We start from the raw sequence: 26,098 nt of genomic DNA, 5'->3' as shown, positions 1-26,098 counted from the left end.
TCTCGCCGTGGTCGGTTCGCGCTTAAACCACATATGTCGTTCGTGCGCTCTCCGGTCGCTAACATCAGTGGCGTGATCGTGACGTCAACATCACGCGTTCGTGTGGTGGCGCGATTTCGGCGCTATAACACTCTCTCGCGAGGGGCATTGGATTGGATTGGCTTGGATTGGCTTGGATTGGCTTGGATTTGGATTGGATTAAAGTGGATTGTGTTGAATTGTGTTGCGTCTGAGCCGCGCCACGTTGCGTCATAGCCGCTCCACCTTGCGTCATAGCCGCGGCAGGGGGTTCACGGCACGTTTCACCATAGACTTCATCGGCAATGTCTACGCTGGAAGACAACAATTACAACAACAACAACAACAACCAATACGTAATTCATACGACTTGCAGGCGCGCACCCCGCGGAAATGCTCTGCATGTGATCGTGCCCCTCGCGAGGGGGATGTTTGCATAATGCGTCGACGCGGGCGACGACTGGATTTCGCCTCCTCACTCCGCAGTTCGGCGTCCGCCGTGGGCTTGGGGTTGGTCGGGGCAACGGGTGGCAATCACCTCCCTGTTCTGTGGGGTGGCGTTGGTGCAACGGCCGGGGAAGCCTCGACATCGTGCTCGGCGACCGGTTCCTTGAGTTCGCCGGCCGCGCCGCTCTCGTGGGCCCCGTCGCCGCATTGTGGCAGAGGGGAAAGGGTGTTGTACCGGAAAGCTTTACCAATGCCTGTGTTTTCGTCGACGCATTTTAGGGGCGAAGCCCCTTAGGGGCTGGGGCTGTTGGCGTCTCATGTCGTCGTCGTAACCGTCGTCTCATATAGTGACGGCACTAAAACACCGGGGAAGTCATTTACGCCTCGCGTTAAAACATAACGCGTGCTGAAAAAAATTACTGGTGGCTTTGCTCGGCTATGCCAGGATATACGTAGCGTGAGCTAAGGTTCAGCTGGTTATTCTTTGGTTTCCTGGTTGCCTAGGATTAGCTGATTATCATGGTTACTGCTGCTACAACAATTTCCAATCCAGTCGCGGCGGCTCCGGCGCGCCAGCTGTGCGCCGTGAGACGGCACTGCTCCTCGCTCATGCGCAGCACGGCTCACCAGGAGCCACGCGAAACTGCTCAACCTCGGCCAGTGTAGCTTACGCTACAAAAAACACCGGTACACTAAGCCTCGCGCTGGAGCGCTTCGTAACGCGTACTAAAAAAAAAAAACCGGAACACTGGTTTACGCCTCGCGCACGTGCTTCAAAAACAGACTTTTTTTTTCTTTTCTGTCCTTTCGCCCCGATGAGCGCAGAGAGGCACTGCGTTCGGTGGGACGAATTCAGTTGCGAGTCAGCACTGTGTCTCTTTGTATTCTCTTCCAAGTATCCAGGAATTTTTGCGATTTCTTTTTCATATCACGATGTATTACCAACTCGGCAAAACCTCTATTTTTAAAAAGCGCATGGTTTCTAGTTCTGGATCCACAGACAGCCCTCGCAATAAAAAAAATTACACCATCTTTCCGTGGGGAACCCTGATGAGGATGCGAAGCATCGTGGCGGTTCCGTGTGGTTCCATTGTGTTGCCGTTATGTTGAGTGATCTGGTTTTTACTAGCGCCAGAGGGAATTCCGCGTTCGGGTCCACACCGGTGGCAAAGGCATGCAAGTGCTGTTGTGTTACGGTGAGTAGGCGGTGGTTCTCGAGGCGCCGAAACTCGTCCATCATGTCCTTGTCGATGTTGTCTCTGTAATAGAATCGGTAGTCTCCGTCAGCTTTGGTGAGGTAAAGGTTGTTGACATTGGTGCACCGGCTGAGAGCAATGTACACGCCCTCCTTTTCGCAGCTTTGTTGTTGTTGTTGTTGTTGTTGATCCTGATAATTAATGGCGCATACCCAATCAGGGGATCAGCCAAACAACAGAGGATTGTAAAAATGAATGGTACTCTTATCAATTCACGACGCGCCTAGGAAGAATAATTTAGATCAGTTGGTTTTGAGAAGAAAAAAAAACTGGAAAATTAAAGCGAGGATGACCAATCTCAATCATAAACAGAATTGTTTAGAATTTTCAATGTAGCGCAGGAGAGCAGAGCATACATCCCGGCGGCAAAACCCCGTTTCGGATGCCCCGAACGATAGTATAGCCGGCCCTGTTAGTGATATCCCCAAACTGCAAAGCGGCACCTCCAGGGACTGACGTCTCAGTCGGGAAAAACGTCGGCATGTCAACAGGTAGTGTTCGACAGACTCGTCTTCGTTGCAATAGCTGCACAGAGCTGTTGGCGCCAGACGAGACCTGTGCAAGTACCTATTTAACTGGGGTACTCGACAACGTAAGGCTGTGATAACCACCTCTAAGTTGCGTGAAGGGCACCATTCAGGTTTCCATGAGAATTTAAGATGATTAAATTCACTTAATGACAGTAAAACCGATTCTTGCTGTTCTCCGAGTTTCATCATCCTACGGTACCTAGCTGCTGTTATTAAAGGTGTCGGCTCTACGACGTCTACTACAGGACCAGAAAGTGCTATCCTTGCTAGAGAGTCGGCTGTCTCGTTGAATGTGATCCCCGCATGACCAGGAACTCAAAGAAGGTTAATTTCAGTGAAGTGAGGTGGCAGGAGTGACCGAAACGTCCGCAGAAGAGGAGTGTCTTTAGGGGAAGAAAGGGCTGAGCATACAGAAAAAGAATCAGAAATTATGATTGGAGATGTAATTGATACATCCAGCTTTCGTAGCGCCAGGACAATTGCCAGGAATTCCGCGAAGAATATCGGGATAAAATCAACCAGACGAACCGAAAAGGACCAGTTAAGGGAAAGGGAAAATATTCCTATACCGGATTTTTCTTCTCGTTGAGAGGCAACTGTATATATTATAGCACCTGGCTGCATGGAGGCCAAATAACCTTCGAGAAGACGATTGAGCAGTCGGGCTGGTAAAAGTTTCGCATTTTGGGGGAAAATGTTCTGGAAATTGATAGAAAGAGGAGAACTCCTGTCTCTATATGGAATAACCTGATTTATTTAACTTGGCAACGTTTTTCCAGAAACAGGCATCATCGGTAAAGTAACTCCGCGTATACGCAGGAGTACATAATATGAAGTAAGCGACCTTTAAATTTCGGGATGATGGAATTTGATGACACTGCCCTCGTAATTGACAAATATTTTTGCGGAACACGCGCTCCAATTAAATCCCGCCATGGATTCATTGCAACAAATTGACCTTTGGTAAGAACTGTAAACCATTTTCTCTCTGACAATACATTCAGAGTTCAGCATTTCAATGCACGGGGTCAAAACTTTCTAATTAAACTCTCTTTTTTGTGCGTGCGTTAGGAAGTGCCTAGTCGAGGAAGACGAGGTTGTCCCTTTTTTAGAATTTCATACTGAAGTGGATTCTCTAGTAACTTTCACTGATCTTAGTTATAGGTCACTCCATTTTCGCAGATGGAAGCAGAAAAAAGCTCGTTCTGAGCCCGCTATCAGTTTGAGCTTCTGGGGAAGCAAACCCCTCCCCTCGAGGCGGGCACGGAGGCCCTGACGACTCCGCCATCTTTGGTGCGGGCGGGAGCATTCTGGATATCGCTCGCGCTCCTCCCCGAAGGCGCGCGAGCGATGTGCTGAGAAACGACCATCGGATCGGTACGCCCTTTGCCCCATTGGCGCTGTTCCCTACATGCGTAGGGTCACGGCACCTACCGTGTCGATTTGCGGAAGCCTTGTTCGTTGGCTAGTATATCCGGTGAGTCTACGGGCTTCTCACCTTTTGTCGGGTTGACCCGCGGCCGCGCTTGGCCGGTTTGCGCCGTTCAGGTCCACGGACGAGCCTGGTCGAGCCTATCGGTCTTGCAAGGCATAGCGGCCGCCGTGAGCTTCCGTTCTCTTACCTCAGCGAGAGTAGCGTCGGCATAGTGTATAGTACAGCGTTGTTTTTGAATCGTGGTTGTCAACGTAATAAACCCCTGTACTATGAAAGAAACGTCTTACCTTTGGAATGCCTGGCGTACGCGCGGCGCGAGCCGTCCTTGCCTTAGGGCTTGGCTCGTTCTGTCTCGTGGTGGGCAATCTCATCACAGTCGTTTCTGTGCGAGAATAATGAGAGTACCAACGGCGTGTTATTCTATTCGTGCACCGCCACCCTCAGTGCAGTTTAGCGGTTAGGAAAGCCGACAAGCTGCATTCAGGAAAATATACCAAGGAATGAGAAAATATATTTCTTTACGCGACGTTTGCCATAAACCGTGTCGCAGTAGAGGCCACACGTGCAAATTGTTACTGACATAAGTCCTTAAATTATATTTGTGCACATTTTCGTTGGTCACTGCAACGAGCGCAAGAAAGACGCAAACATTCCCCGGGGCACTTAAGTATGCTTACGTGCTTTCAAGGTGAAAGCCCGGAGGTAATCATTAATGGCTACCTCACTGCTACATCATATCTTAAAGAGAAGCTTTTTACCTCTACCCCACAAGGGTTATGTCGCGACCGTTGGTGTCAACAGAAAATTCTGGCGAACAAAGAAAAGAAACTACTTGCGCCGCCAGGAATCGAACCTGGAATGAATAGAGAAACGGAGCGAGAGCCCGTTGTCTTTCCGATTGAGCTACCAGACCACTGTTTTTTTTTTTCTTTACTGCATGGAAAACTGCACTTATAACAGCCTACAAAAGCTAAGAGTCATCCAAGAGGGTGCACATCACTGCAGCTAAAATAGGCCGCCCCTTCAAAACTCCGGCAAACAGACGCACGCGTCCAACAAATTTAACCATCGTGGTGCCACTTTGAGCCGCGTAAATGCTCCGCACCAACGCAGCTTGCTCCCGAAAAATGGACTTCCTTGGGCGCGGGGGTTCCGCGTGACTGTCAGTCCTGCGGCTCTTTCACAAGCTATACAATGCCGTCACAACAAATATATCATAGGGCACTCCCGTAGCAACTCGAAAAGGGAAGAATCGAATTGTATAAGGGGTAATGTCCATGTCCTTTTTAACAGTCGTTGCAACACATCGCAGAAAAACACCGCATCCCGGCACAAAACAAAACAATGATCAATGGTTTCAGGTTGATTACATAAGCGGAAATTGTCAGACCAAGGAATAGACATTCCTTTCTCGCACAACCATGTCTTCACTGAGAGTGTTGATGTCTGCAGCCTAAAAAAAAAACCGTTTTTGCATTTGGTGGGAGGCACATACGTGTGACATGCCTCAAAACACTGTTCTTATGGTGGCCAATGTAAGATTGGCGATAAACCGGCACTGGGAACAGACTCTTTAATGAAGAGTTCGTTAAAGCCTTCCTAAAAAGGGCGATCAGATATTGGAGGGAAAACCTCGCCGTAAGAAAGTGAACGGTGTCGACCCCCTCCTTTAAAAAGCTACATGGCGGCTTCCTACTAACTTCACCCGTACAAACAAGCAAAGAAGGTAAATGAAAACTTATTCGCTGTTGTGTACGTTTTGCAGAAGTGGATGATGCCTCACTTTATACAAGAGAAACCAAGATACAAGCTGGGGCACAAACAAATGTGTCAGCCCAGCACCTCCAGACACTAATGGAAGAAACAAATTCCCCCTATAGGTTCCCATTGAGACCCCCACACAAAAGTCGCAAAAACTCTATTAGAACGCGCACAAAGAACTACTGGCAGCACATAAACAAGCTCTCCGACAAGGAAGACTTTACAAACCTGCGCACGCGCAAACACAGAACGTTCTCTCCCCATCCATGCCTGCGAGATTCGCTTGACTTTTTGTAGTGCCAATTACCAATGCGACCCGTTGCTTCTTATTTTGTGCAAAGGTACACCTAGATATTGAAGTGCATCCTTATCCCAAGTAATGCCAGAAAATAAGGGGGGTTTCGTACCCCCATTCACCAAACCAAAATCCCTTTGTTTGTGCCATAGTCACAGCCGCTCCAGACGCGTCACAAAACCACCTGTTCAGATTGATACCTTCTTGATGGCTTTATTTGTCAACACAAAAATAGGCAATGTCATAGGCAAGGAAAATAAGTGTCCCGGTGTGTTCGTTCAGTACGCGTTTTCGCCCATGGAGATGAAGCGTTCTAGCGCGAGGCGTTGGAAAATGAGTCTTCCGGTGTGTTCTTTTAGTGCGCGTTACGTTCTAACGCGAGGCTTCCGAAAACGAGTGTCCCGGTGTTTGAGTACCGTGACTACATGAAACGACAATGACGACAGGAGACACCTACAGCCCGATCCCCCGAGGGGATTCGCCCCTAGTATAATAAATTTCCTTCAGCGTGTAAGCCCGGCCCTGAAGACGCACACGCGGGCACTCCTTAGGCTTAAAATGAGTAACCGGCCCTTGGCCAGCCCTGGGCTTGAGACGACGGGCCCGGGCCAAGCTCACTTTGAAGCCCGTGCCCGGGCCGGGCCCGGGATAGTTGTTACGGGCCAGGGTCGGGCTAGGGCTCCATAAAGCGGGCTCGGGCCGGGTCCGGGACTTAAAATTAGGCCCGTGCCGGGCGGTATTCTGCACATGCGAAGGCAAGCACGCTGGTTCCTTTCTTGGGCGCCTCGCGATGCTGCTGCTGCTTTGCTTGGAGGCGTGGTGCCTCTGCTGGCGCTCCTTGCGAAAATAACCAGACTAGGGATGGGCGTCGACTAAAAATTTCTGTCCGATTAATCGGCCGTCGTTAGTCGATTCAATGAACTGATTAAACGGGTGTGCCTATTTAAAGGAATAAGGCCTAAAAGATTAGAGTGCCAATTGTTCTTTTTATGTTTTTTTATTATTATTTTCAGGTTCTTGATGCTACTCAATACAGGCCATTTCAGACGATCAATGGTAGTTCGCCTATTGCGGAGGCCAAGAAGTTCGTTGACATTTTGCCCCAGCAGAGAGTTTATTTGCTTACTGACAGTCGTCCAGGCAGTGCTGAACTTCCGCGCGCATGGCGATGAGAGCACCGGGATGCGTATAGACCGTGTACAGTGTGGTGTCCTGGGCGCGGCCAGGTTGGTCTGCGTGACGCCATTCGGCATGGCTGGCCCGTGGCCTTTCAGAACGCGCTTTCGCCGCGTCCTTCGCTGGTGCCCGTGCTCATAGTCATAGGCGTGCGCAGAGGTCTCGATTAGGGGGCGCAAAGTCGTCCCGTCCCCCCCCCCCAAAACTGAAGGCTTAGCGGTCCGAACGGAGTGCAAAGGAGGGATGGTTATAAAATTTATATTTCAATGCGATGGAATTGCAACACATACAAAATATTTCTGAGCAGAAATTTTTACTTTAATGTGTTACATTGGCAAAATATGGGCCAATTTGGCGCCCCCCTTCAGATGATTAGGGGGGGGCGGCCGCCCCCCCTGCACCCCCTGTGCGCACGCCTATGCTCATAGGCGAACGCTGGCGCTGCTAGATGGGCGAATTTGGCAATTTTCTGGAGTGTTGCTATGAATGTCGGCGTGTTTCCCAACTAGGTATAGGGTGGGCCAACGTTCAGATAATGTCAGTCACAAAAATAATGCCACATAAAGGTTTTTTTAATGCTGTTCTGATTGGCGCTCGTCGCCTAGGTTCCTGTTCACGCGTTTTGCCCAAATAAAGCTGTCCGATGGCGTTCGTTTTTTTCTTCTATTTCTACGTACTCTCTAATAACAAAAGAAAAGCCTAAGGGCTGTAACACCGTGTGATAAAACACAGTTCTGCGTGAATTAATAACGTTATAAAGCTTGCTTAAACGTTCTCCTTTCTGGCAAGATGTTTGGCTGTGGGCGCATTATATTATGAGTACGAAGGGCTGTAAAACAATATAATCCTGCATGGGTGTGGAAGTTGTATATTGCTCTTTTACCACTTCTTCATGTTTAGGAGTGCGATGAAAAGGCTGCGGCACTCAGCGTAAAAAAATTGTCTGCTGTCTTACAGCTGACGCGTTCTGCCTTGTGTACCTGTTCCGCATTATCAGCTGTTACCTTTCCGGTATGTGCTAACTTGCGGCTATGGAAACAACGCGCATGTTGAAACTGCCATACGGCACATACAGTGGACGTGAAAATGGCATATGCGTGGCTATTTACGTTAGGCGCGCTCGCGCACATATCACGAAGTAATACTTAGCGCTCCCAGTGAAGCTCATAAACGCTCAAATCGCGGGATCAAGCTTTGTTAACACATACAAATATTTCCCGAGCTGGCACGTAGGGCTGAAGGCGTGAGCATTTTTTTGTATTTTTATATTATGCATTACATGACCGGTTTGGTGGTATATGCGATATGACAATTTTTGGATATATGTACTTAGTTTTTATTCTTTCGTATGCATTTGTGCATTCATTCTTGGCAGATTTGTTGCAGCAAGTTTTAATTATTCCTAACCTAATGGCTTTACAGCAATAACCATCTATGCCGACGATGAGAACCCTACATAGGAATGAAATTACAAAGAGCTGAACTGGCGAACTTCCACTTAGTGCAGCTCCAGTTGTGGCTCTGCATCGGACTACGCTGAAAATGCACCGTTAGAATAATCTACTTCAATGAGTTGCGCCGCGGAATGCATCGCTCAAGATTTCAGTTACTGGTGCCCTCGAGAGTGCCCTTCGCAAGGTACATGATGCCAGCTGAGGGGTCAGACTCAGCATACGTTCCGAGCCACAGTCGTAGTCGATAACGTTTTTTAACGCGATAGCTTTATTTGGCACATTTTTCGATTTTCCCGTGCCTGCTAGCCGACCGCTATCAGCCGTGCTCATGAACTGTCCATGGAAATACGTCAGCGCTGTCAGCCAGAAGCTACGACTGAAGCAGCAAGATTCGAGGGTTGGCCCACTGATCTTCACTTAGTTGCTGGATGGCGCTTCGTCGCTGTCGCGGCCGGGCGCGCGCACGGCCACCGGAAGGTCAACAGCTCGTCCCGGAAGCCGGGCGTCTGCTACGCTTCTCAACTGCTGATAAGCGTCCCCATTGTTGCATTTGGTCATTTTGTTCTCACTTTATTGCATTTTGGCGATGCACATCGCGTTCAAATCGCAACTTATGCGATACCGAAACATGCGACGTGAATATCAAGCAGAATTTAATTGCGAAGGGGAACGAAAATGTCACTTGGGTCTCGGTTTGAGAGGAGAGGACGCTGCTCGAACGGGATTTACGCTAGCGAGTGGACTTTATGATTCGTGTTAAGATATCCACGTCTTACAACAAATTAACAGTCGTGAAAGGACTTGGATAAATCAACTAGCTAAGCGAGTTCGATAGCAACACGGAAGAAACTGCCTGAAACAGAAGTACCGATTTGAGGTTTGCTACGAGCCGACAAAAAAAGGAAAAAAAAAAACCTGAAAACGACTTTACGCAGCTTGCTCGTGTTTTACCTTTGAAGGTAAAATCGGAACCCTTTACAGTATGAATTCAAGCATATTTCTGTAACCAGCAGGTGAAAGTAAATTCTTTTAAAACGCGCTTTCTTATCATTGCCTCACAAAAGGTACCACCCATGTTAAGTTTTTCTCTGGAAGAAAAATGTCTGGCTGTATGAACACATTTAATGCTAGTTTTAAGGGACACCCACCCAGTGCCCACACGCAGTGCCTAATGCAAACTGACATTTCCTATCCAGATTTAGATTCGCCTAGTGGTTACGGCAACCAAATGGAGATCAGTGGTTACGGCTTAAATTGGACATTTTAGTGAAACCTTTAGAGAATGATAAAGGAGACCGCGCGAAACTGATTCGTTCGGATTGCGAGGTCTGCAAATGTACCAAAATCAACAATTACTTCAGGACGTTTGTGCATTAGTCCTTGTTACTGACAATGCAGTGCCCGGGGATGGTTGGCAATAGTGCATGTGCGTTAATTTGTAATCACGCTGCCCGCCTCCCCATTGTAAAAAAACAGGCGTACAGGTACAAAGATGAATTTCACGTGTTTATTGTACTGGAAGCATCTAAGAACTGAGATAGACAGTCCGTGTCAACGCATTTTATAGTAGTTCAAAATTGAATAGGAAATGCATTCTCTTGCAAATGTTGAGTTCATAGATTTCATGCAGCACTTAAGTCACACAATTATTGTCACATATGGAATGATTGCAATCGGGTGAAGACTAAATCACATGTTCCGGCAGTTCGTCAGTGAGGTAGTTCGATAGCCAGAAAGTTCTCATCACCGTGGGTATAGGAGCATCACTTCCATTGTCAGGGCACTTCACTGGTGGTTGAAAATAATCAACTTCGCCAATCGCTGGCGGATGTTAGGCTTGGTGATCTTTGCAGTAGCTTGCTTCGCCGCATTGTGCGTCCTGATCTTCACGTAGCAGCCGATGACACATTTAACGAGACGCACAAATTGGTTAGAGAACAGCAGATTCAAACATGTGGTTATGCAGTTCATAGAGCCTGTTCATGCTCAGCACTCCCGAATGTTCTGCCATAACATTGGCGGGAAGCGAAAATAACACGAGGACAGAGAAGAGAACAACATAGACAAGACGAAGCGCTGTTGTTGTTCTCTTCTCTGTCCTCGTGTTAATTTGCCCTTCCCGCCAATACAATGTATTACCAACTCGCGCAAGCTTCCCCTTCTGCCATAACCCTGGCTGTCACAGTGTCCGCTGCATTGTTTTTTTGGAAGGCCATTGCCCAAGACTATCCTACAGCAACTTATGTGACCACTGAGACGCTACGCCTACACATCAGGCTCCTCACGAGGCTACCATGTCACCACCTTGCGCAGCTTCCTCAGAGTCGACCACGCTCTTCCTTTGCAGCCATTGTAGCAGCGCACAGGGCTGAGGTACGGTCAGACTACACGCCTGCGGTCACAGCGTCCTCCCCGTTGTGGTGCCTGGCAACACCGGACATTCGTCTGCATGTTCCGGGCATTGGAAAAAAGGCCGACTTACCACCACTGGCTCTCAGACAGTTTTCGTCAGTTACTGTACGAACAACACAATGACCGGAAGCATGTATACACAGACGGTTCTGTGACGTCCTCGAGCTCGGCAGGTGCGGTGGTTATACCATCAGAATCAACCAAGATTCGATTCCGTGTCGCCCATGTGACGAGCTCGACGGCTACTGAACTTGCAGCCATCCGTGAAGCTCTTCAATACATCATGGAAGCTTCTCCCCAAAAATGGTCCATTTTTACCGACTCCAAAGGCGCCCTGCAAAGCTTCCGAGCAGCCCTGCGCTACGGTCCTTTGCACCAACTAGTGACAGAAATTCGGGAATTATTTCACCAGGCTGTCATAAAGGGCCATAATATTGTATTTCAGTGGCTGCCAAGTCACTGTGGAATCACCGGCAATGTCTCGGCTGATGCAGCTGCCCGGACAGGCCATGACAGTGAAAGGACCATCTTGCTTCCGCTTGCAAGGACTGATGCCGCTAGGCTGCTTCGTCAGTTCGCGCGGAGGACCTCCATTACTCAATGGAATACACCGGACTTTGTGCACCCGCGCCTCCACAACCAGGACCCTCTACTCCAGCGTCGTCTTCCGTGTGGGCTGACTCGATCACAGTCTACTTTACTTTGTAGGCTGTGGTTGGGAGTGGCCTTCACGAAAGCCTCCTCCTTCCTCATCGGGATGGCCAGTAGTGCCCACTGCGACGCCTGCGAGGTTGAAGAGACAATCGACCATGTGCTTTGTTGTTGCCCCGAGTATTTATCGGAAAGACGCGTTTTGGCAGCCGAGCTCAGAAGATTGGACAATCAACAGTTCAAGCTAGAGACTATTCTAGGACAAAGACCCCTACAATCGACTTTGCAGAAAGCAACAAAAGGCCTTCTGCGTTTTATGAAGGACACAGGTTTAGCTGAGAGACTCTAGTGCCCACGAAGGGACTAAAGTGTGTGCGCGACCCCGCTCCTATCCCCCCAATGCACTTAAAAGGGGGGATATAGCAACAGCTGCGGGTGCGCGTCCACATAGTCCACATAGCAACAGCTGCGGGTGCACGCGCTCCTCGTCTTCCTTGGCAATGGGGGGAGATGGCACATACCCACGTGGGAGATTGGCCAGGAATCTCCTCGTCTTCCTTGGCAACGGGGATGTTATGAGCTTTTTAAGTGCGAATGCACTTTATAAGCGACCCTGAATTCCGTTGACCGCCGTCCGTCCACATAGCAACAGCTGCGGGTGCGCGCGCTCCTCGTCTTCCTTGGCAACGGGGGAAGATGGCACATACCCACGTGGGAGATTGGCCAGAAATCTCCTCGTCTTCCTTGGCAATGGGGGGAGATGGGCGCGCGCTGCCTGGCCGCTGACATGGCACATACCTACGTGGGGGATTGGCCAGGAATCGGGCGTGAGAAGGGCTAATGCACCCGCTTAAAGGAGTACTGACACGAAATTTCAAAGATGAGATCCGCTGTAGCAATCAAGTACAACGACAACACAAATAGGTGTCTGTACATGGTACATACCCACGTGGGGGATTGGCCAGGAATCGGGCGTGAGAAGGGCTAATGCACCCGCTTAAAGGAGTACTGACACGAAATTTCAAAGCTGAGATCCGCTCTAGCAATCAAGTGCAACGACAACACAAATAGGTGTCTGTGAATAAATGCATCTTTCTTTCTTTGTAGTTGTGTATGTGTGTGTGATCTCTCTTTCGCGAACATTACCGAACCGCGCAAATTCAACTCCTGCATTCGCACTTTCACATTCTTCCCCTAGGGGAAATGCGGGGAATTTTTTTCGCCTGCCATCTCTTTTATCCCCTGAACACCCCTTCCCCAGTGCCGAGTAGCAATCCGGGCTCTAAGCCTGGATAACCTCTCGGCCTTTCCTTTCACTTTTCTCCTCCTCCTCCTCCTCCGCCATGAACCTTCTCCTGCAGTCGAACAGCTTTTTCGGTCAGCTGACAGATGTATGTTGTCAATGACGACGGCTTGCAAAGACATCCACGGTTTTAACGCAATAGCGTTATAAGGCTCATTTCTAGATTTCCCCGTGAGAGAGAGAGAGAGAGAGAGAGAGAGAGAGAGAGAGAGAGAGAGAGAGAGAGAGAGAGAGAGAGAGAGAGAGAGAGAGAGAGAGAGACGTTTTATTCCTGGCCCGGCTAAGTTAGTTCGGACGGTGGAGCCGCGGAAGCGCAGCTCTACAGGCCCGAGCCCTATCGACCAGGGCGCACTGGGACTGGGCGTCCGAGTGCGCGAGGGCAGACAGCCAGGAGTCGGGGGGGTTGGGTAGGGAAAGAGGAAGCAGGGCAGGACAGTGCCAGATGGCGTGGGAGTGTCTTCGTAGTCCCCGCAGTGTGGACAAGCGGGGTGGGAAAGAGGGATGGCGATATGTGGGTGAGGATGGATTGAGTGGGGAAGGAATGGGTTTGGATTTGTATCCAGAGGGATGATTCAGCGGGGGATAACCAGGGGTGAGGGGGTGAAAGGGACGTGCGTAGATGCTAGCTATCCGCAATCAGCCGTGCTCGTCAAGTGTACACAGAAATACGTCATCGCTGCCAGCCGGAAGCTACGACTGATTAATTGTAGGGTTTTAACGCGTCAACGCAGCGCAGACGATGAGGCGCGCCGTAGTGGAGGGCCCCGGATTCATTTTGACCACCTGGGGATCTTTAACGTGCACCGAAATCTCGTACACGCGGGCGTTTTTGCTTTTCGCCTCCATCAGAAAAGCGTCCGCCGCGGCCGGGAATCGAACCCGCGACCTCGTGCTCAGCAGCGCAACGCCTTAGCCACTGAGCCACCGCGGCGGGTGAAGCTACGACTGAAGCAGCAAGATTCGAGGGCTGGCCTGAATAGGGGCAACTGAAGAGGGGAAAGCAGGACAATTATAATACGGCGGAAACGAAAGAGAGGACACGCATTTGCAGCAGGTGCCGCACCTGTGCCGTAAGTTCGTTCAGCGCCTAGCCGGTGGTGGCATACTCGACAGACACGGTCACCAGCCATGCCCGCAACTGACGCTCCCACATGAAAGCGCTTTTCCACCGGAAGGTACAAAAATACATATTTACGGTAATTCACGTGCCGAAGCTACAACTGGGCTACGAGGAGCGCCGTAGCGCAAGTTTCCCGAATAATTTCGACCACTTGGCAATCTTTAACTTACGCCGAAGTGTCAACACACGGACGTTTCAGTTTTCTGCTTCCATCAGAAAGATGGCCGCCGGGAACGTGAATCGAACCCACGTCCTTGAGATGGGCAGCATGACGCCTTACCCACTGGGCCACCCCGGCGTGTTTTATTGAGAGTGATGCGGGAACCAGCATTGGGTCACCTAACTAAAACAGGGGGCAAACGATTAATGCCAGTATCTCAGAACAAACGGAAGGCATTGACTATGAGTATAAACGAACCAAAATAAAACCCAAGGGTTTACTCACAAGAATTTTCAATCTACGTCGCAATATCTTCCTGGTTCTGTCTCCGCTGCGAGCTCCGTTTGGCAGACGACGTAGGACGCTACGCGGCAGAGTTACAAATCACCCTAAAATAGGTACGGATGTCCTCCCAGAGAACATTCACGTTAAGGGTGCTCGCCGTGGCTCTAGAGTAAAGTGGCAGAGCTGAACTCACAATCGCCAAAAAAGAAAAAAAAATATGTGGCCAATTACCCACGTTATAAAACGCCTAACCAAGAGAAGGCGGGAAAGAAAGAAGAAGAGGTAGTCCTCATTCAGCCACCTACAATGAGCCGGGTATTGCAGAGCCTACCGTACCAAAGATTTTCCTGCACAGAAGGAAAAAAAAACACCATCATCATGACTGCGTACCAGGCAGTCCTAAGCTTCGCAATTATAGTCGTGAGACGAACTGACAACCGGTGGTTCAGCAGGGTAACAGAATGGACAGCCAGAGATGGGTCCAGAATAAGGGGAAGGCCATTAACTCGAAGGAGAGAAAAAATAGCAACATTCGGAGGCAAAGAATGGACTCGGGCTGCGCAGGACAATAGTGGTGAACGTCAATGGGGGAGGCCTTCGTCTTGCAGTCGACCTAATTAGGATGTTGATGATGATTACGATGAACAGGCACTCGAATTCTGTCTTCATAATTCCCTCGAAGAAATCAGAGAAACCACTCTCTTAGCACCAAGGGAGTGGCTGGGAAAACAAAATCGGGCCGGGCCATCGTATGTAACACAGGTCACCCCTCTGAAAAGAAGTGACTGCGCGCCTTGATAGACAGGTCACCGATTCAGCGACTCCGCATAAAAACTCTTCTCTGCCATAAACATGGATCCAAACATACTCAATTAGGAACAGGCATGCGGCAGGATCAAGTTCATTTCAGGAACCTTTCAAACTCATGAGACCACAGTATACACCGACTCCGGCACGTACGAAAGTGCGAGGGAGAAGTTGTCGTAGTTGACTACTTAGGCAGTCTTTGTGATTGCATGGCCCTTCTACGTACAGGAACAAAGAAAGGGAAGTTGGAGACATCCTCTTGCCAATCGGACAAGCGGAAGTATCGAATAGAAGCGTAAACATTTTAAAGCAAAGCTTTTTACCTCTACCCCCCAAGGGTTCGTTCGCGACCGTTGGTGTCACCAGAAAACTCCAGCGAACGAATAAAAGAATTTACTGGCACGGCCGGGAATCGAACCTGGAACTAATAGACCAACAAAGCGAGAGCCCGTTGTCTTACCGATTCAGCTACGAGCCCACTTTTTTTTTTGTCTTTATTTCCTTTTTTTAACATTTTTACAAGTCAGCGATGTAATAAAAAGCGCCTGCCATGCTTTGGCTGGCGGAAACTATTGTAAACATCAAATGATGTCAATTTTTGAAGCACTGGCAAAATTCCCGCGTCAGGATTTTCCACTTCGTACAACTCGCACAGATAGTTCACTTTTTCCCTGAAATATGCGCTCACAGTTTGCGCATTGACATCCGCATGGCGCACCGCCATTCGAGAGCGCCAGATACTATACAATCCTAAAAGCATGATCATATCATGCGGTACATCGTCTTCATTGTTTACACTGAGGAACCTGATTCCATAGGGTGTCACCGGATACTCCTTCTTTAGGGTTCTCATGAGGACGTCCCAAAAGAAAATGGCATCCCAACAGTCTATAAACACATGTTCTGTAGTTTCAGGTTTTTGACAAAGAACGCACAAGTTGTTCCAAGCAACAAAAAGACCTCGCTCTTCCATCCATGTTTTCACAGGGAGTGTGTTGGTGTGCAATTTAAAAAAGAAGGTTTTCACAGAGGCTGGGATTACCATAGCTTTCACCCTGGACAACACATCCTGTCCTCGGCCTTCAGAGTACACTGCTCGGTACCGAGGTACAGGAAAGAGAATTTCATTCAGATCTTTTTTCAAACCCTTCCTGGAAACATTTGAGAGATAATCCAACGAAAAACGCACAGAAAGGAATCTAACTGCGTCAACTACTTCTTTCAGATAACCTCTAATTGTAGGCCGTTCCTCGTTGCATGAAGAAACGATGAACTGCGGTAAAGCATTGGCAAGTGTAACTTGGAAAAAACTTCGCAAGAAAGGGTCATTTGAGTCCCTGAAGAACATAAAACGATTAACAATTTGTCTTACGTATATATGCGCTAGCCCGAGCCCTCCCAGCTTCACTCTTCGAAAAAGAGAACTTCGGCTCGTGCGTTCCCATGTTGAATTCCAAATAAAGACAGCAAAAATACGATGCAACTTATTCACATGAACACGGGAACAATGAATAGCTTGCATAACGAACCACACTTTCGCCAGAAGAAACAAGTTGCAGACAGTGGCCCTTGCAAAGACGGACAATGCACGGCCTCCCCACTTTGTGGCTTTGTCACGCAGTCTTTGGGTTTCGCCTTGCCAGTACTGATTGCTGTCCAAATAACTCTCCATCGGTACTCCCAGGTACCGCCCAGGCGTGGTGGTCCAGTTTACACGTTCAAATACAGTCGGTGTTGATTCCCAGGTTCCGTGCCAAAACCCGGCACACTTCTGCCAATTGACTGAGCTTTGGGTGACGTCACAAAATTCTTTGGTTATCATGACAGCTCTACTCACACTTTGTTCGTCTGTGCAGAATATGGCCACATCATCAGCATACGTTAGCAGCTTGACTTCGCTTGCATGCAACACAAAACCTCGCACATAACTATCATTGATAATCTTTAAACAAAAGGGTTCTAGAAAAATACAAAACAACAATGGGGAAGCAGGGCACCCTTGCCTCACTGATGACAACACTGGAATGTACTCGGTAACACTTTTGTTAATTATCAGCTGCGTGAAACAATCATGATACGCCATCTTAACGCCCTTTAAAATAACATCTCCAACGTTTATATGCTTCAAAACTGAAAAAAGGATCCCATGACAGACGCGATCAAAGGCTTTCTCAAAATCTACTTGTAACATGGCTACTTTACGAAAAAACATGTCACAGCACTGCAAGACACTTCGCGCTACGTGAATGTTTGTTACAATACTGCGACCTTTAATGCCACATGTCTGATGTGGCCCGACAATCATACTTATCACACTCTGAAGTCTTTTGGCAATAATCTTCATTAATATTTTATAGTCTGCGTTGGCCAAAGTAATGGGTCGATATCCTGTTACAGACTGCCTTTTCAAGGGATCCTCAGATTTTGGAATAAGAATGGTGTGCGTGCGGGTGAAAGTTTTTGGCAGCGCACCATTTTTGAAAGCTTCCTCGAATACAAGAAACAAAAAAGGGGCAACCTTATTTTTGTACATCCTATACAAGTCGGAACCCAGACCATCCGGACCCGGCGCTTTCCCACGTTTTAACTCATCAATTGCTGTTTCCACTTCTTTCAAACAAATGGGTTCTTCGAGTATTTGCCTAGTCTCTTCATCTAACACTGGTAACAGTGAAAGAAACTCTCGCTCAAAAACATCTACTTTGGGACTTGCAGGGCTGAAAAGTTCTGTGTAAAACCGCACAAACTCTCTTTTTATTTGTTCCTCATCGCGCATAGCAACACCCTGACATGTTATTTGTTCAATTTTGTTGGCCTTCACATAACGCATCTCATCTTCTAAAGCGCGCTTTGTGGGCGCCTCCCCTGCCAGCAACCTTTCTGCACGTGCTCTAATTGTTGCCCCCCTGTAGCGTTCCTGATCGATCGCCTCAAGCCTGCTTTTGATGGTTGCAATATCGTCGCCGAACAATCCTGGCATCTGGCACTCTAGCTTCACCATACGACTGAGATTGCGACGGAGGGTATCCTCTTCCTCCTTTTCAGTTCTTTTAATGCAGACCGCTCTTTCAATGGCCTTCATTTTTATGTCCTGCTTGAAAAGCTCCCATTTTGCTCCCCACCCAATTTCAACTTCATCTCTGCACTTAACGAAAATCTCCTCCACTGTTTCATTGAAAGTGTTGTCCTTTAGTAACTTAGCATTTAATTTCCACAACTCCCAACTAAATTTCTTGCACCCCTTCCCCTTCCCCCCTAGAAAAAGGGAGACAAGACAATGATCACTAAATGATACCTGGTCGACTGCATAATTATTGCACGTCGACAAAAGCTCCAGGGAGACGTATATCCGATCTAGGCGCGCATGGCTGCTTCCTTGAAAGTGCGTGTAGCACACCGTGCTCGTGTTACCCGAGCAGTGGGCCACATCTGACACGTCAGACTCATTTAGCATACGAATAAGGGTCTCTACACTCTTATCGTTCCAAGTCCCCGATCCTACGCGGTCTTCCCGTGCGCACACGCAATTAAAATCACCCAAAAGAATGATATTCCTATCACACTTCAGATGGTTAGAAATACTTTCAAAAAACTGATTCCTGTCGTTCACAGGATTAGGGGCGTAAATGCACATTACTCTAAATTTACCACCAGAAAAAGAAAAATCACAAAGAACTAGCCTGCCATTGTCGCTGGACATGACACTTTCAATTTCAATGCCTATGGCGTTTTTAACAAAAATACAGCACCCTGCCGATGAAGCGACCGAGTGACTGACACACACACTGAAAAGATTTGCGAAGGGGCGCACCATGCCATCAGTACCTTCCTCAGTCCCAATTTTGGTCTCCTGCACAGCCAAAATATCTAGTTCCTTTTCATTTATCAGGCGATTCAGCTGGTACTGTTTTCGCCGACTACCAAGGCCTCTTACATTTAAGGTACCAATATGAAGTGGCCGTTCAAGTTTAACCATTTTTTAAATTGGTACTACTCCGAAGGCGTGGCAGTAGACCTCCAATAGTGCTCACATTGTTCATTTTCGTCATTACCGAGTCCCTTGGACGGGGTGCACGAGGGCACGCTGCATTGCGCTCTCTAGAATGCGGTGTAGTAGCTCCCGGGCGGTAGCTTGGTACAGACTTCATGCTTTAGCAGGTACACCAAACGCGCGTTGCTCCGCCATCGCGCCACCACCACACACACTTTAGGGACACTCAAGTCAGCTGAACGGTTCCTTTGTGCCGCTCAGTCTCACCGCCGGACTTGAGCTTTGTCGTCTGCCGTCGCTGAGCGGCCGCCTTTGCAGGCGGTTCTCCCAGCCCCGGCGTTCCGTTGCCGTCCCCGTTGCCGTCGCTGTCACGCAGACGCTTGCTCACGCCCGCTGATTTCGCATCCATGGCGTCTGTGTCATCCTCAAACTTGGTGACAGGGGTTGAGCTGACGTCTCCCCCGTGGCCTTGCCCCGGGTCCGAAACACCAGCTACGCCTGGACGTTCCTCCTTATTTTCTGGCGGCCCTTGGTCCTCTTGCCGTTGGAGATTCTCTGTTGGCTCGTGCAGCACCGGAGGACGCGTCTCTTCCTCCATGGCGTTCTCCGTGCCCCTGGCCGCGTCCTCGGCGTCAGCTTCATCCATAATGAACTCGGACGCTATCTCTCCTTGAGACGCTGGTCCCGTGAGTTTGGCGTACGTACGCACGCAATCGCTGGCCTCGTGACCAAAGCGGCGGCAGGACGTACACCGCGGAACTTTGCATTCGCGCCGGACATGCCCGGTCGAGCCACAGCGCAGGCACTGTGGTGCGCGTCCCGGGACTACTAATAGGGCTAGCTCTCCAGCTACTCTCAACTGGTGAGGCAAGTCATCCACCTTCAGCCCAGCCTTGAGCGTTATGTTGACCGTCCTGGTTGTCGAGCTTTTCTCCTGAACTCCAGTGACTCGCCACCTCTCTTTGCACACTTCCCCCACTTTCCCGTAGGGAGCGAGGGCGACGCGGACATCTTCGTCAGCTGCGTTGTAAAGTAACCAGTGCAGCTTCAGTCGTACCTTTTGGTTTGACGGGTCGACGACAATGCACCGGTGCCCCTTCACCTTGACTTCCGGGTTTTCCAGAATCCTCTTCATTCCGTCCGGGTTCTTGAAAGTAACCGCCCATAAGTGGCTCATTTGATAAGCCCCAAGGGCGACTACTTCAGAAAGCAGTCCCAATTGCGCCAGCGTATCGCGAAAATCTTCGACGCGATACGGGCGGGCACGCAGATCGCCATGCAAAAACACGGTGTTCAACACACTTCGTCCTGTGGGCAGCGTGGGCAGCAAGACCTGATACTCGTTGTCATGCTCAATAAACCTGTTACCGCGGGCCGGCTGGCCCGCTGAAACCGCTCTAAAAGAGCCCGTCATCTCACGTCCGCTCACTACGGTGGCCGGCTTCAGCTACGAGCCCACGCGAAGACGTGAAAGACAGGTGAAAGACAGGTGGGGTACTCGCCAAGCACATCTACGGGTTTACACCCTGCGTTCTCGCTGAATGCCACTTGAAAGCGTCACGCGACCACTCACGCCCGTCTAGCGGCCCTGTGCGCACCTTGCTCATGTGCTAAGAGTTACAAAAATTAAAAGGAAGTTCACACCAATGCATGGAATCTCACTTCTAGTACGCCAATGTGCTAAAGCCTGTGGCCTCCACTGCTCACGTAAAAAATCACAGCTCCTTGTCGTCCCGCCCTCACGCCAAATGAAGGAATACATTCTAATACTCCTTGATGGCCAGGTCATCACTCCAAGCCCCAGTATCAAGATCCTGGGCCTACATCTCGAGACTAACACCAAGAGTGACGTCTCCTTGCAGCGCCTCAAAAACAGCAATAATCAAATCATACACATGATCAGGCGAGTTGCCACCAAGAAGCGAGGCCTAAAGGAATCCGGTACCTTTCGATTAATTGAAGCTTTTGTCCTCTCGAGAGTCACTTACGTCAACCCCCTGTCTTCTTCTCGACAAGGAAGACATAGAGATGCTTTATGTAATGATTAGAGAGGCGGTCGAGTAGGCCATTGGTATTCTCATGAGTGCGTCCACACAGAGGCTGCTTAGCACGGGGCTGCACAACACGGTGGAAGAGCTGATAGAATTCCATCTTTCTAACCAGAAGGTCCGACTCAGAACTGCGGTGGGTAACCGCATGCTTCACCAGATTGGCTGGGCAGCCCAGAATGTCACTCCGCTTGACGTACTTCCAGACTCTTGGCGACTAAAACTAAAGATGCTCCCTTTGCTTAGAAATATGAACCCCTCACATGACGAGGGTCACCGAAAAGCACGGGCTCAAGCGCTAAACACCGCCCTCGGTGGGGATCATGCAGTTATCTACACAGACGCCTCCAAACATCCAGGGAAGCAATACGCCATCATCGTGGCTACCTCCAGAACCAACCTCGTGTACCTCGCTTAGGACCCAAGAAATTATGGCAGCAGAAGAGGCAGCCATCCCCTTTGCTCTCACTCAACCAGGGGTTCGAAGGGTAGTCACCGATTCCCAGCAAGCCTACTGGAATTACCAGTCGTGTTGGGTGTCCTGACCTGCACTGCGCGTGCTAAAAAGCCACTCCCCAAACGGTTCCATTCAGCTGATCTGGATACCCCCTCACGCTTAAATGGAGCGCAACAAATACGCCCACCAAACAAGTCTGCGCTTTTACCTCCCGTGCTATGGAGCTGCACGAGGACAGTCACCCGCTTGTCACGTTCAGGGGGATAACCCAGCATTATAGCCTTCTGAGACAGACAGTACCTTCGCCTTACCCGGACCTTTTCAGAGAACAACAAAATACCCCACGACTCATACAATCCGGTCATCTTCCCACAGCCTACGCGCCTTCACTTATTGTATCCGAATTGCTACGACGCTGAATGTAAATTTTGCTCAGAAGAAGGAACACTCCGCCCCGTAATTTGGGTGTGCGACTTTAGCCCTGAGCACCCTCCTCTCTTTCCGTCAACTACCCAACAAGAGCAATGGGAGATGCTGCTGTCCAGGCCCTCTCTACCTACCCAGCTTCAGCGGGTGGACAGAACACAGGCCGCGCGGACTGCATATGGGCCCCACAGAAGAAGGAATCACTCCCCAGGGCTGCACTCGGGGCCGTTCAGAAATCTGAACAGAAGTATTTCTTCCTCCACCTCCTCCTTCTCTGCCGCAAATCTCGTCGCCTCCGACCGCGGCGCAGGGACGGAGCAGTCAGATTGTCTAACACCGGGTTGGAGCTTAATAAAAGTTTCCATTCTTGTGCTACACCAATAAAACTCAACCAACCACCGTTCATGCATAATGCATTGATTGAACCTTACCAAGAATATCTCTTTGAAGTAATAAATGGTGTGGTTAAGTGCATTTCACTTCTCTCTTGTTTTACTATTTGTAGAGCAATGTGAGTGAATTTAAGTGACGTCACATGGGTAATCGTTATGGGTGCCGTTTACAGCTTTGCTTTCCAACCACATTCACGGGGTGGATTGGCGCGATTTTTTTTCACCATTAGACTGGTTTCTGCAGGCAGAATACCTAAACGCTTCTGTAAGATGCTCCCTTCTGCAATTCAGAAAATTAATAACCTCACCTGGACGCCCAGACACAAGGGTGTGGAAGAGAACGAGGCACCGACCAGGAGGCACGGGAACTCGCATACTGTGATCCTTGCGAACGCGACTACAGCCCGTTCTACATTGCGCGAATTTCGTAAGTGAATTCGTAGCTGCGGCGCCGCTCGTGTGGCAAAACGATCTACTTTCATATTTTCAGGGCTGTGGCAAATTTCCAAACGCCAAGTGGCGTAGAAGTTTGACTGTTCCAAACATTTGGCAACTTGACACAGCAACGAGAAAAGATCGTCTTGCCGCACGAATGGCGCCGCAGTTGCGAATTCGCAGGCGAAATTCGCACCATGTAGAACAGGCTTTCTGGATCCTACGCCTAGGAACACAATTTTAGGTGCGACGCTAAGAGCATCTCTTGTCGGCGGCCCTGTCCTTCCTGCGTGCATCCGTCGTCGTCGGCGTCCGCACTCTCCTCCGCTCACCCCCTCTCCTCTCCGATAGCGAACACACTCTCGCGAGGGGCGTTGGATTGGATTCGATTGAATTGGATTGGCTTGGCTTGGCTTGGATTTGGATTGGATTGGATTAAAGTGGATTGTGTTGGATTGTGTTGCGTCATAGCCGCGGCAGTCGCACTGGCGCCGGCGCGTGCCCAGGTGAGAGCGAACACTCTCTTTCAACATTTTTCAACATCGGTGCTGCGCATGTGCAGTACTCTCTCTCTCCGCGGTCTCCTCTCCTTCGGGCGCGCTGCGCATATAACCAGTGTGCCGCTCTCCGGCGACCTTTCGGTCGACGGTTGCTCTCCGCTTGCGCTTGAACCCCCCTCAGCGTCGCATCACACCAGGGTTCCCGTGAGGGGAGGTGGGCGTAATTTATTTCCTCGCTATAGGGGGGACTCAATGCCGAAGAATCGCTAACACTGCGGAGGATAGACCAACACAAGTATCTACAAATCTATGTGGGCGAAGATGTTTGATGGGCACATCACACATTAACTCTGCTAAAATAAGAGAAACGTCCATCTTCTTCCAACACAAACATTACATATTGAACTTCTATGAAGACATGGGAGGCAGCTTTGACCAGCTCGTTACCTCAAGATCAGCGCGAGCTGACGAGAGCGCAAGGGAAGGAGCTGCTGCATCTGGCGCCTTAGACTTCAGGTTCCACCCTCGACCTCCCTACCATCTCTTTTCCCCTTTTTCGTAAAGCTCAACTATTTCCTCAGTAACAAATCTTCATACACACACTCTATCTCTCTTCGCAAAAAGCAAATATGTTCAGTCCGGCTTAAGCATTAGAGAGAGAGAGAGAGAGAGAGAGAGAGAGAGAGAGAGAGAGAGAGAGAGAGAGAGAGAGAGAAACTTTGAGCTCCATGGGGCTAGTCTGGGTGGCGGGTGACCGACGGTGGTTACCGGCCGGTGACCATTGCAGCTCGCTGTATGACCTTAGCCTGGACCTCACGGTCCGAGCTGCACAACGCCTTCGCCCACTGCTCTCCGTCTGTGAAAGGGGGGAATGTGTTTTAGGGGCACTGCCACATGCAGTGATCTTGGGTATCGAGGGACCCGCAGTCTGGGCACAAAGGAGTGGGGTACAAAGGAGGGTAGTTAAGGTTAAGTCGATATCGGCAGGGGAGTACGTGTGTCCGAGAAAATAAACACTTTAAAACACTGACACTGGCACCTTCTCGCTCAAACTGACCAACAATCAACCCGCAGCCGCAACCTTTTACGCTTACATCCTAAGCAACAGAAACGCAGAGGGACTTTGTCTCTCCTGCGCCACGGCGATTAAAAACCCTCGCTGCTAGTCTGTCTCTCCTGGCTGACCTTCAGTGCTCGTGAAGCATTGATCGTAAATACAGCAACTGCGTTCGAAAATTCTCCCGAGGAGTCAAGGTAACGCTATCGCCTCTGACATCTTAACACCCGTACGTGGTTGTCACCAGCAACTTTTTCACCTTTCCCGATTTAATCATAAATAGGAAATAAATGGTTGCGGCTAAGCTCAGCTAACCTTTGATTTGGGTATGGGTTGCACCTCTTGACACCACCAACGATTGGTGCTAGCCGGATTTCAAGAAGGTCTGTTAAATGTTCGGCCTTAAGGTTTACTCGCGGAGGATAAACACATTCCCCCCTTTCACAGACGGACAAAACGTGAAGGCTGTTTTCTTTTCGGTCCTTGACTTCTCCGCGCTTTTCGCTGTCTGTTCGGTCAGCGGCACTGAATTGTTTCACCTCAACTTTACTGCGCTGAAATTTAACCCCGCTTCCACTCGTCAGATTTTATACTCGGTTTGACGTTCGCCTTCATACACACCCATCTTCTGGCAGACCAGGAATGAAGCACAATGAGAACTGGAGACATAGAAACTTCGATAAGTTCTTGTTGATGGTAGTGATGTATGAAGTGAAAGAGAAGTGAGGAGAATAGAAGGGCGCCAAGGGAGTCGCGTCTTCGCCTTGTGTTCGTCTTTGCAGCCTTCGTGCAGCTCTTCTCGCTTCCGGAACCTGAATAGAATGCAACATATATGTTACAATACACTTTGAAATCTGTACCACGAAAGTTAATGTAATGACAGGTAATAGTAAATATGCACGACCAGTGACAGACCACGAAATGCGACAACGGTGATAGCAAGACGACCACGCATTATTTAATATAAACTTCGTTTCGCACGCGTAAACAATCACGACCCCACTTCCGTAAGTAGGGCTGCTCTCAAAGTTCTTGCAAGCGTCGTTGTACCGCTTTCTGACTGTCACTGAATATTTTACAACGAATAAGCTGCCACCAACAAAACCTGAACTAAAAAATTTCAATACATTTTGATGCACAGAGATCATATAGTCCTGGTACAGCCGTGCTACATAACGCGCATTAGCGTTGACGGTCCTGTTTGATCTTCGTTTATAGTCAATAGAGAGTTTTAGCTGACTGTTTACGACAGTCCGCTCCGGTATCGGCGGCCCGCTCAGCGCAACCGGAGCAAATGCCGTTCGCGGAGAAGCGCCACGCATGCGCAATGGCGCTCCCGCTTGCTATCGGAGCGGTGCCGTCCGTGAAAAACGGTCAGCTAAAACTTGTTAATGTGTCATAAGCTAATACACAAAAAATACATACGTAACGTCCCTGGCATCAAGCTTTATGCTTATATTTAAGCGATAGCGGGATCATCTTAAATGTGTTATAGCCTAAGTACCTTCCAAAGATGTTTAAACGATGAAATCGGGAAACAAGTCGATAAAAACGTACCCGCAATGTTCCCTTGGTTTGTAGTCCCAGGCCGTAGAGACCACAGAAACACAAACCAAACACAAAAATACCCCAAAGTACGGCGTTTTTGTTTTTTGTTTTGCTGACGTCTGAGGATTGTTTTC

Source organism: Haemaphysalis longicornis, unplaced genomic scaffold (genome assembly GCF_048455015.1).
Source record: "Haemaphysalis longicornis isolate Haplotype H1 unplaced genomic scaffold, Haemaphysalis longicornis Haplotype H1 scaffold_1, whole genome shotgun sequence".
NCBI classification, from domain to species: domain Eukaryota; kingdom Metazoa; phylum Arthropoda; class Arachnida; order Ixodida; family Ixodidae; genus Haemaphysalis; species Haemaphysalis longicornis.
Note: the sequence above shows the minus strand (reverse complement) of the source record.